Source organism: Macrosteles quadrilineatus, unplaced genomic scaffold (assembly GCF_028750875.1).
Source record: "Macrosteles quadrilineatus isolate MER2022 unplaced genomic scaffold, UCM_ALF_1.0 Scaffold_8__2_contigs__length_117827958, whole genome shotgun sequence".
Lineage (NCBI taxonomy): Eukaryota > Metazoa > Arthropoda > Insecta > Hemiptera > Cicadellidae > Macrosteles > Macrosteles quadrilineatus.
The window spans coordinates 21,597,771-21,609,444 of NW_026542601.1; the positions used below are offsets into that span (position 1 = coordinate 21,597,771).

Consider the following 11,674-nt stretch of genomic DNA (forward strand, 5'->3'; position numbering starts at 1 on the left):
CTGTGCTTTCGTTTATGATTTTCATCCAGCTTCTAACAGGCGCCTCACAGTAAAATAAGCATTGCAAATTCAAGGAATATTTGAACAGCTGTCATTTTTGACTCCATTGTCCATTTGAGTTCGGGTTTGAGGCATTGTATTTTACTAACGAATATCTTAAATTTCATACCAAACTCGACCTATGCTGCTATTTAAGAATGTTGTCTGACTCCTAGTGGGCCGTCCCCCAAAGTGGTTATCCAGTTGGTAATTGGATAGATGTGGGCGTTACTTTGTGAACTTTGTAAGTTTTTTTTATTGAGGTTTAAAAATGTAAAAAGAGGTTCCAGACTTTATTGTCACACTGTATAAAAAAAGCGAAAGGAAAATGACCTATACAATTAATATAACAAAGGTTATAATTTTCCACAAATAATAAATTATGTCCAGACAATTGACAGAGTAGAAATAATATTGCCTAAATAAGCTCTCTGTTTTATTATATGTACTGTTCTTTGACAAGAATGTTCCTGGAATTGATCTGTTGTCCATGTTTGTAGATTAGTTGATCATATTATTTTGTGCAGGGTGTTTCAGTAAAGCGTATCGGGCTATGATTTAGATTCTACATGCAAAAATAAGTCGAAAATGTTGTATAACGTTTTTTCGTTTTCGGCTTAGTTTAGCCGTAATCCGCCATTTTTTTTTTTTTTTAATAACTAATAACTCAAAAACCGTTGGAGATATTATTATGAAACCTGGTATAAACTTTAAGTCTACAGGTACAAACATTCTCCGAAAATATCTTTGATTAGACTCATCAAATTTCAAAATGGCGGCCATTTACAATTTTGTTTTGAAGGCTGGTTTTCATAGAATTTTACTTTAAAGATTTTATATTAATCTGCAACAAAGATTATCAATTAAAATATTTTCAATTAAACTGCAACTACAAGAGTATTTGTGTTATTAATATTGTGTTTTACAATTAATCCAAATGAATTATAAAAGTAAAATAAAAAAAACATTGACCTTAAATCGTACCCGATCGTACCTCGATTTGTTAGTAGTTTTATCTACAGAACATTCAAAGGAAAAGACTGAAATAAAACATAACAACATGCTACAAAATAATAAAAAAAAATAATAATATACATTTAATTTCACTCGTAAGCAAATATTGGCAATTGAAACAAGTAAATGAACTAAAAAATGCAACGAGCTTATTGGTGAAGGTTTCAGAGTGGCATTTAGGCAGGTTTGGTATCTCTGGTGATCAATAAAAGTTTCGAGGGTTTTCCTAATCAGCATTCTGCCCCACTCGCCATCTCTCTCTATCATCAAACGTGCCTACCAACGTCACTTACTACTGCAACTGTGCTATAAAGAAATATTTGTTATAACTAGAGAAGTTTCTAGAATAATGACACTAAATATTCTACTCCAAAATAAATATGCCATAAAATTAATGTTATTTTTTTGTGATTCTGCAGATGGATTCAATATTTTATTCAAAGGTTTATTGGTTGTTTTTGTATTTCTTTGGGTCTTGTTATTATTTCATAATAATACAATTTTTTATACGAGATGTTCATTTAGCTGTTTTTTTTTATTATTACTACTAACTTAAATTACTTTAAACAGTGTTTTTAATTACATTTGCAGTGTTTTTGCATTAAAAAAAACACTTTTTCAACACTTAAAAACGTTCTTTAAGTTTATATTACAAAAGATTGTTATTAATTTTTTTTTTACATTCTCCTTTCTACAGTTTATTAATTTTATATTTGTGATGTGGCTCTGGGACATTATCCAACATTTTCCATCTTATTAAAATGTTGGTAGATTATTTATTTTCATCAGTATGCTTACATCCATTTTCGGATATCGAAGCTAGTTGTAGTTGGTGGTTGGAGCCGGTAGAGTAAAAGAATAATTATTGTTGATATAATGTTTTATTGAAAGTCAGGTTTGAATTCCCGATGTCTGTGCCTAGCTCTGAAGTGTCATTTGTAATCCGGTCTACAACAACTTATGAAACATCTCATATTTAACCTTGAAAATATTCTATTTTGCTGCAAATCAATAAAAGCAGCCCTCGCTTGCGGCAGGAACACGCCATCCCCGCCCAGCCTTCCGATTTTAATGAGTATTGGAAAATTAATTGGAGCTGGTTGACATTCTTAAACACTCTTTCAACCTTTGTTTTTATGATAAGAATATTCTTAGAGTATCTTATTTAGTGACTGGGAAAATCTTAAATTCTGAAATGATCATTCATACACATATCTTGTGTTCGAAAAATTGCAAATGGGTTGGCTGAAAATTTTAGAACAGGTTTATTTTCAGAAATACTGTATACTATTGCCAAGACTTAGTCATTAGTATTCTGTATAGATTATTTAAATATTGATTGTGAAATATCTGTGATCCCTTCAAATTTTAATTACATACAGCATACTTATTTTGGTATCAAAGGCTTTTTACATGCACTATGAAAATTTTGAGTATGATTACAATCAATCTACTGGCAGTGTTTTTCGTTGAATTTCTAAGCTCCCTTGTTAATAAGGACGATTAGTATTTTCCATGAAATAATAATACTTTTGTGATATTAAGTATATTGCAAGTTAAATCTTAGGTGAAATATGTCTAAAAATATAACACAAAAGACATTACTAATAATTTATTGATTAATTTCATTCCAAAGTCATATTGTGTTTTGTATATTATTTTTTACATCTATTTTTTATAGGCTATGCTTGATTGTGAGTATTTCATTATTTTTGTATTCTGGAGCATGGATTCATTTGTATAAAAGATTGTAAATATGTGGAAATGTTAACATAAGCTATACATTTAATGTATCTATTTTGCTAACACATTTCAAGTTATGGCATGTTTAAATGTTGTATTTTTTTTCTTGAGGGACCAAATAAATGTAAAAAGTACCAAATTATTCGTAATTCTTAGTACCCTAAAATCATTTTTGAAAATAGCTAACTTAGAAACGCCAATGTATAAACAAATTTAAAACCAAATAAATCATATGCCTTGAAATCTGTAAACTTAAATAGTACGTAAAAAAATGTATTAGGATGGGTTCGAAGTAACAAATTACTATATAAGATATCAGAACAACATAAAATGATCCAAAAATAAGAGGACTAAGGCAACTTGTGCCAGTATCGGAAAGATAAACTAAACTGTGTATGAGACAAATGCTCATAAATATGAAAAGAAAGGAACAGCCCTATATTGAGCCCTGACATGCCATCCAATACGTATTGGTATTGGTTTGTTTGGATTTGCGATGCACATCAATAGACTTTATTATCAGTTTTTCATACACGATTGCACTATGCATACTAGATTCTCATTGTACACATGGTATTCAGCTAGAAACGTTCAAAACATATGCTGTTTGAATAAAGTGTGTGTGTGTAATTGTTTTTCTCACAAAGTTTAGATATTTTCTTTCTGATATCAATTGATTTTGCAAGAAACTACTGTATGATGATCCAAAGCTATATTTGTTATTCAATAAATGTAGTAGTATTAAAGAAACTACTTCGTTTATAGTTTTATTTGTTATTTGATATTATAGCGATATAAACTGTAGTTTACAGACAATTTTCATGAACAATTTTCGAAAGACACACTCACAAATACGAATATAGCACAGTACAGTAAACTTTAACCCTAGCTAAGAGACCGAAAGAAAATCTGGTTCATTTTGGGTTTTGCTTTGCTTTTCACGAAGATTTAAAGTACTTTTAGCGAATTTCCCTATAGGGAAGTAGCTATTACCGTAGGTGGCACGGTAAGACCTAGACCCGGGACCGATTTACTTTTTCATTTTGATGTCCCCAGAGGCCAAAAACACCATTCGTTCAAATTTTTATATATGTATATATATACATATATATATATATATATATATAAACTGTAGTTTACAGACAATTTTCATGAACAATTTTCGAAAGACACACTCACAAATACGAATATAGCACAGTACAGTAAACTATAGATACTATATAGATTTATATATATATATATACGTCCGTGAACGCGATAACTTGAGTAATTTTTGTCCGATTTTGATGAAATTTGGTTTAAAGGTGTAAAGCGGGATAAACTTGAATGAGTTCGCGAACCAGCATGATCGGACCATGGGAACGGGGCTTTACGGGGGGTTTTATGGGGTAAAATTTTGTTTTTCTCACTTTTGACCCTCAAAACACAAAATTTCCCAATTTCTCTTTAGACCTTTTTAAAGAGCTTAAAAAAACAAATAATTTTGTATATAAAAGTATTTTTGTTCGGTTATTAGTAACGGAGAAAATTAAAAAAATTGTAAATTTAAAATTCCCATGTTATTCTTATGGAGAATACAGTATTGTCAAATGTTGTTGCTTAATTATGGATATATTTTGATCAAACTTGGCAAATTTATTTATTTTGTACTAAGCTATCAATATTTTACTCAAAAACACACTTTATTAGTTTCCTTGTAGCAGCAAACCTAGGTACTCGTTAAACCTAATGTTATTAAAATATATTTAACTGAAAATCAATTCAGACAAATGGAAATTCGCTTAGTCGGCAGGTTTGCTGCGGCGGGGGTATTTGTAAATATCTAAGTCCAAAAACAAAATGAGAAACCAAATTGTTGATATGTATTTCAAACCTAAAGTCAAATCAATACGCTAATTTATCAAAGATAGGCAACCTGTCACATTTTAACCATGAATTAAGTAGTAAAAAGTTTAGGAATCAAATTACATACTAAAATTTAAACACAGAATCGTAGACGTAAAATGGTAATGTAATCGAATGCTGTACCGGTAATGAAGATAAAAGTTACAAAACAACTCAAAGCTGCCTGAAAACAAACAATTAATGTTATGTGCATAACGGGAGTGAGGAAATCAGAACCAAAACTAAGTTGGACTGCAAAGAAACATAGCTAGACAGACAAGTGGTCGTATGACTTCAGTTTGTGATCTTCAGTGAATGTTTATCATCATAACTGGTCTCAGCTTCGTGATGTCACATGTTTGATCAATGAAATGCAGATCTGCACAACTCACAGTGATCCTTCATCATTGTAACTCATCTGAAATCTTTAAATTGATTAAGTTTCAGTTTCAGATTTGTCAATATTGATCAATATAGCATGTAGATCATCAATCTCTCCAGTGATCGTTCATTGTAAACGATATTAGTTTCAAGATGTCAGGCCGAATATTGATAAGCATATTGATAAACATAATACTGTAACAGATATTCTCATACCTCGTCAGTCGTTATGGAATCGTTATCTTATCTTGTCACTTTATTAAATCTTAAGACTGGCGAATTTTTTTCAATGTATCATGCATGGACTTTTCTGATCAAGGCTCTTTTTGTATATCATATGTACTATAAAATGTGCATTTATCGTTATAACTTTCTTTGTCCTAGGACACTACACACGAGACCAGGATTGTTTTTCACATTACTTCAGGCTAGACATAGGGGTTGCAGCATGATCACTTAGATAGAATCCATTGGTGATTAGGCGGGATTTGAACCCGGGACCTCAGGAACCGAAGTTCCGCGCTCTAACCACTAGACCAGCTCGCTCCCCCATTTATCGATATAACTAATCTCAGCTGAGTTATCAAATTTCATACACCAAATATTGATCAGTGACATTCGTATTTGTAGTACACAACCCTGATAGACGTATAAGCGCAATAGACAATAACAAATCAACACAAGAAATATTACTAGTAAAGCTTTGACATTTTTTGTGTTCATGGTCTAAATGGCATATTTCCGGGTTATTATTTGATTTCATCCAAATGGCCTTCACATATTTTATAGCTTGGACTTCTTTGACTACAAAAGAGGTTTACTTGGGTTTACTTAACTACGCATCTAGTCCAAAATATTCACACACAAAATGGCGGCCTAATTGACGCCACGAAACTTTTCACAATATTGCGCTTGCAACGAAACCTATCACAATCATCTTAATGGTCAACATTAGTGCCTATTTATTAAGCTTTGAGGGCTTTGCATGAATATATTACAAATTATAAAAACAGTTAGTTCGTGAAACGCGTATTTCAAACGTGTAGTTGTTTTCTTATTATGGTTTTAACAGAAAAGTATTTGACGTGCTATCTCATATAGCTAATAAGTTTTGCCTTTCTTCAAATAATATCCCGTGAGGGAGCTTTAAAAAAATAATATTCGCACTACACAGTACAAAAACTCGATGCTACACAATTTATATATATATATTTTTTCAAATAAACTCTTGTTATGTTTTAAAGATAAAAAATAATGCTACATCTTTATTTAGGTTAAATATTAATCATGTATAATTTTCGTATCCAACCTTTAGAAACAGCGATCATTGTCTCTAAGTTTACGCTTTGTAATACTTAAATAAAACGCTCTTATTAAAAGGGGGCAAGATTCTTTCCTATTCAGACCCAAAGAAATAATCTTTAAGAGATTCTTATCACTATAAAAAAATATATAAAAAAACCAGTGTTTGCCAATATTTTAAAACTCATACAAATTATTATACTATTCACATGTACTCAAACTATAGACCAGTTTTGAAGTAGACAGACTAAAACTGGTTACTCAGCGAACCATCTTTGAGTTATTTATGGCCAATACTACAGAAAGAATCGACCCCTGCCCTGCGGCAAATGCGCTATCTATGTATGTTCAAACTAATTGTCCTTAGTACAGAAATCAACGATTGTACCATATTATTGCTCTAAAATATGTTTGAAGTACACAATGTTATTATATATGAATTTGTTTATATATTACATTGATCACCGCACTTGTGGATTTGCAAATAAGCGTGATAGAGGAAAATTAAAATCTTTTAATTATGTTCAAATATTAAATATTTTAAAGATATATCAATTTAATAAGAAGTTTCATCAATATTTTAAGTATTTAAAAATTATCGTCATAAAATTTTGTTTATTAAACCTTATTTTTTGGACGTGAAACACTTATTTAAACATTGTGGCCCTGATCCATGCAAAGCCCAGACAGCTCAATCGAGAAGTCCGGCAGAACTTTACAAACTGCACACCAGGATCTTGTCTAGTTGGTTGTTTAATTGAACTTTTACAGCCATGAAACTTTTCGTGGGCTGATAGCCCTCTGTAAAACCCTGAAACCTGGAGAGAGCAACAAGCAAACAGTACACACTGTACTCTTTACTTGAAAGAATGCCGTAGCAACTGCTTCAGACCTGAACCACAAAAGTAAACTTGTGTAGTTTGTAAAAGAGATGCCAGCTTCTGGTTCAAGGCTGGTAAAAAATATGTTGAGAGAATAAACGAAAAACTATGAGTAGTACTCTATCTCGGTGAAATCACACGTTAATTTTCAAGCAGGAGATAGTGTGGTATTTGTTATGTCACCTTCACATCCTATGATGCTAGGTTCTAGCCCGGATCTCCTTTAACACATTGCAATTTTTATAATAATTTTGCGTTGGTAACTTATTTCGAGAATAGAAATATGTTGAAAAACACATGAGTGAAACGCATCGTTTCACAATCGATATAAACTGTAACAACTTATTGTATATTGTTTAAATTATAGAATGTTGTTGAAAGTATTTGAGTGCAACCATAGGACAAGATACATACCAACCCTTAGTAATAACCATCCCACGAACATAGGATGGATCATGTTATAGAATTAAAGCAAACTTTATTTAGTAAGTAGCCTTCGGTGCAACAGGTTTGGTCATTTTGGGTCAACTCCATTGTTGAATATTTCCATTCATATCAATACAAAGACCGTTTCCTCTCCCATTGCAAACTCAAAGCCAAGTATGCAATAAGCATTTTAAGCTTATACGCCAACCCCGTACGAAGGACGGGTACTCTGCTAGTAAATTTATAGATAAAATAATTTATTTATTCATTGCAGTTTATAAATTTCAAATTTATAAACATTTACGACCATCGAGTAAGGCTATACAGATATTTGCTACACTTTAAAACCCCGCCTCTGGTTTTAACGTTTCACTCAAAATAATCGTAAGTTTTAAAGATGCCGCTTGAAACTCGTTTTGAAATTCCATTAAGAGAGAATGACGCCCGACAATGTTCGCTGTAACATTTACATCGATTGTGCTTCCCTACCTTGACGACGGACGAGCGCGTGAACAAATGTTTTGATAACTACGAAACATGAAACATTTACATCGATTGTGGTTCCCTACCTTGACGACAGACGAGCAAGTGAACAAATGTTTTGATAACTACAAAACATGAAACATTTACATCGATTGTGGTTCCCTACCTTGACGACAGACGAGCAAGTGAACAAATGTTTTGATAACTACAAAACATGAAACATTTACATCGATTGTGGTTCCCTACCTTGACGACAGACAACACGTGAACAAATGTTTTGATAACTACAAAACATGAAACATTAATCACGATTGTGATTATTACCCGTATTTTATTTGAAGTTAATCGATAGAGAATGTACTAAGTTACTTACTTTAATGATAAAAAATCATAACATTTATTTTAATAATAGTCTCATACTTAAAATATAAATAGTTATAAGAATTTTTTATTTCAATTAGAGTCTTTAATAATTAACTCATAAACAACAAATAAAACATTTAATTTACCTATTACTTCCCTCAATATTTACAGGCAATCAAAAACCTTGGTCTTAATTATGTTAAAAACTTAATGAGAGTATAAAAATGTAGTCTATTATTTATAAGATATTAGTTATTATATATTCTTTATAGAAACTAACTTAATTACAAAATATATTCGAGAAAACCTTTATACCTTATATGTAGACTGAGAGAATAGGGAATATTGATAAGGATTGCTATCTTCTGGTTGTAATAAGGACTACGGATAGAAAAAAGGGATTTTTGTTTTGATTCTTTTTCGCATAATATGGCAGAAAAATTGTTTGTTCATATTGATGATTGCCTTATCTCGTTGAAAACTTGAAAAACATATTCCTACAATTTCTTGATTTCATTAATACTAAAAAAATTAACAACATTTACATTGATTGTGATCTTACTGCTTTTCAAAAGGTCAAACAAACAATTATTTATGTCTTTTAGTGATAAATAAATGTATAAATTTCCTACTTTAACACGAGATGATCAAAAGATTATTTTCAGTACTTCTGTCGCTTCCGTATTCAAACAACAGAACTCTAACATCGGTTGCTAACTTAATCATTTGGCGTGAGGTGTACAAGAGAAGGTTTGTATCGATTGTGGATCGCTACCTTGACGAGCGACGAACAAGATCTATTTACAGTTACGTTTTCTCTACCTCGTCAATATTTAAAAACAAAATTTTAAATCTATTAAAATCTTCGTCATTCCATGACAAGTGAACGATGCTATTACCAAAACTATTTGAGAAAATTGGTATCGATTGTGGTCTCCGGCCTCTTAGACAAGAGGCAAATACGAAATTCTGCACTGACGGCTACCTTGTCTCAATTTGTATAACATGGTTTTACATCACCTCAGTTGCTAACTTGTTAATTTTGACGAGAGGTGACCAAGAGTTACATCAATCGTAGTTTTCTATTCAGACGTTTGAAAAAATAGAGAATTGTACCATTTCTCTGCTTGTCTATATTTTTCATGATACTTTTAAAATCTGTTGCAGACTTTATCGCTTCGTGAGATGTCAACCATACTACTAAAACGACGAGAATTTCATCAAAGATATCAATAATGTCAACGATAAATCTGGACAATTTGATCAGTTGTGGTCTCCTACCTTTACGAAAGATGGACAAGATATTATTTATAGCTACCATATCCTCCACCTGATATAGTAATACAACTTCCACATCGGTTGTTAACTTGATCAATTGAACAGAGGAGTGCGAGCGAACATATCGATCGTGTTACGACGAGATACAGATAAGCATCCTATATCCTGTATAGAGGTAAGTTATGTTGTGTTTTAAAAGTTTTACTGGTCAAATAATAGAGTCAAAAGTAATTTTTTAATTTGTTGAAAGTTTGATCGTTTCTTGAAAAGTTAAAAATAGAAAAAGTTTGTGATGCTTCTATTGTTTTTAAAACGGCACTGGTGTAGACATTGAATATGAGAACGCTTATACCGATTGTGCTTCCCTTGCTGAAGATAAGAAATTATATACAGGTAGCATCCAATCTACCTACCTTAAATACAAAAATGAGCTTTATAAATTGGTTTCAAATTAGCTCTTCTGACGTAAAGTGAACAAAAGCAAATCCATATTGATTGTGTGATTTCCTAACTTTACGAGGAATATACAAGAAATTGTTCCTGTGCCTCTACCATATCTAGATATTGTACAACAGAACTTTTACATCGCTTGCTAGAGGTGAGGGAGAGACCGAGAGGCCGTTTATATCGATTGTGGTCCCCTACCTTGACGAGGAGAGGAACAAGAGAACATTTACAAGTTACAACAGAACGCCGAGAGCGGAACACTAATTACTAGCTGTGTCGCTTTAGTTCCTTGTACAAGCTTAGGCTCGAGTTACAAGAGGGGGTTGAAAGAAGCAGCGTCCTTTGTTAAAATCGCACGCTGTAGAATCATCACGCACAAAGTATACAGTTTTATGCGGGCCTCATTAAAACTCTGCGATAATTTAGCAGTTTGTTCGTTTTAACGCTTCAATATTATCGGTCTCACTTGATTATATATCAAAAATATGCTCTGTATTTTAAATAATTTCATTGAGTTAGCGATTATTGTTGATTAGCTGAGATATATATTCAAAGAGTTATATTCTTACAAAACCTCCTTCTTCCTTCAAAATTTCATTTACGCCTTATTATTCTGTTAAAATACTTGTGTCTAATTTTAATCACTATCTCAACTATGAATCTTATTTGCAAATATATTTCGTAAACAATACTCAACAAAACCCTTCCAAAATGTAATTTCTTGCATTATTAGGGTTTATAGGATATCGGAAACAGTTTTAAACGACAAACAAGTTATCCTAGACCCGCCAATCATGATCCGACCGCACCCGAAGCGCTATGTACTAAGTAAGATAAGTATATATGAACTCACCTCTTGTGTCCTTCGTAAACGCTAGGTCACCACTACCCGGGCCGCGATACGGTCGAACCCCTGTCGACCCTTCGGTAAAGTCCGCCGCAGTTCGGGAACCTTCGCCCCACCTCGGGTAACCTCGGCTCCTCCCGCACCACCCCCTTATGACGGGTCTTTACATACTCTGTTACAATACAAATTGAAACGGATGCCTTCCTTGGTAGATTGATGGTGTGGATGACTGAGATGTTATTAATTTGTCGATCCCATCTAGGTGATTGTTAACGCCACAGGGTTGGATATTAGAGGATAAATTGTGTCGTTGATTACTAAGGCATATTTAATTGGTTATTTACAGTTTCCTCTGTTGGTTTTTAAGAAGTATGGATAGCTAAAATTATTTAAAATGGTCACAAATAAAGTAACTGGAATAAAATGGTTAAAATATAATTTGTACATAAAGGGAAGTAAAGTGGTTCATACATTATTCATCTGTATTGCAGAATACTCCCAGAGGTCCTTGATAGTTTATTGTTTTGGGTTAAAACTATACGATGTGTTCATTGTTTGTACAGCTTCAAACTTTGTCTACTATTAT

At 32.3% G+C, this 11,674-nt stretch overlaps 1 protein-coding gene across 1 annotated transcript in view; it reads right to left on the reverse strand.

Annotated features, from left to right (window-relative positions):
• LOC128999691 (neuromodulin-like) overlaps positions 1 to 11,134 on the reverse strand; it is a 33,042-nt gene extending 21,908 nt beyond the window's left edge. The window contains exon 1 of the mRNA XM_054426318.1: positions 11,095 to 11,134. The gene's annotated coding sequence lies outside the window, so the exon portion shown is untranslated. The remainder of the gene's footprint in view (positions 1 to 11,094) is intronic.
• Positions 11,135 to 11,674: the final 540 nt, after the last annotated feature.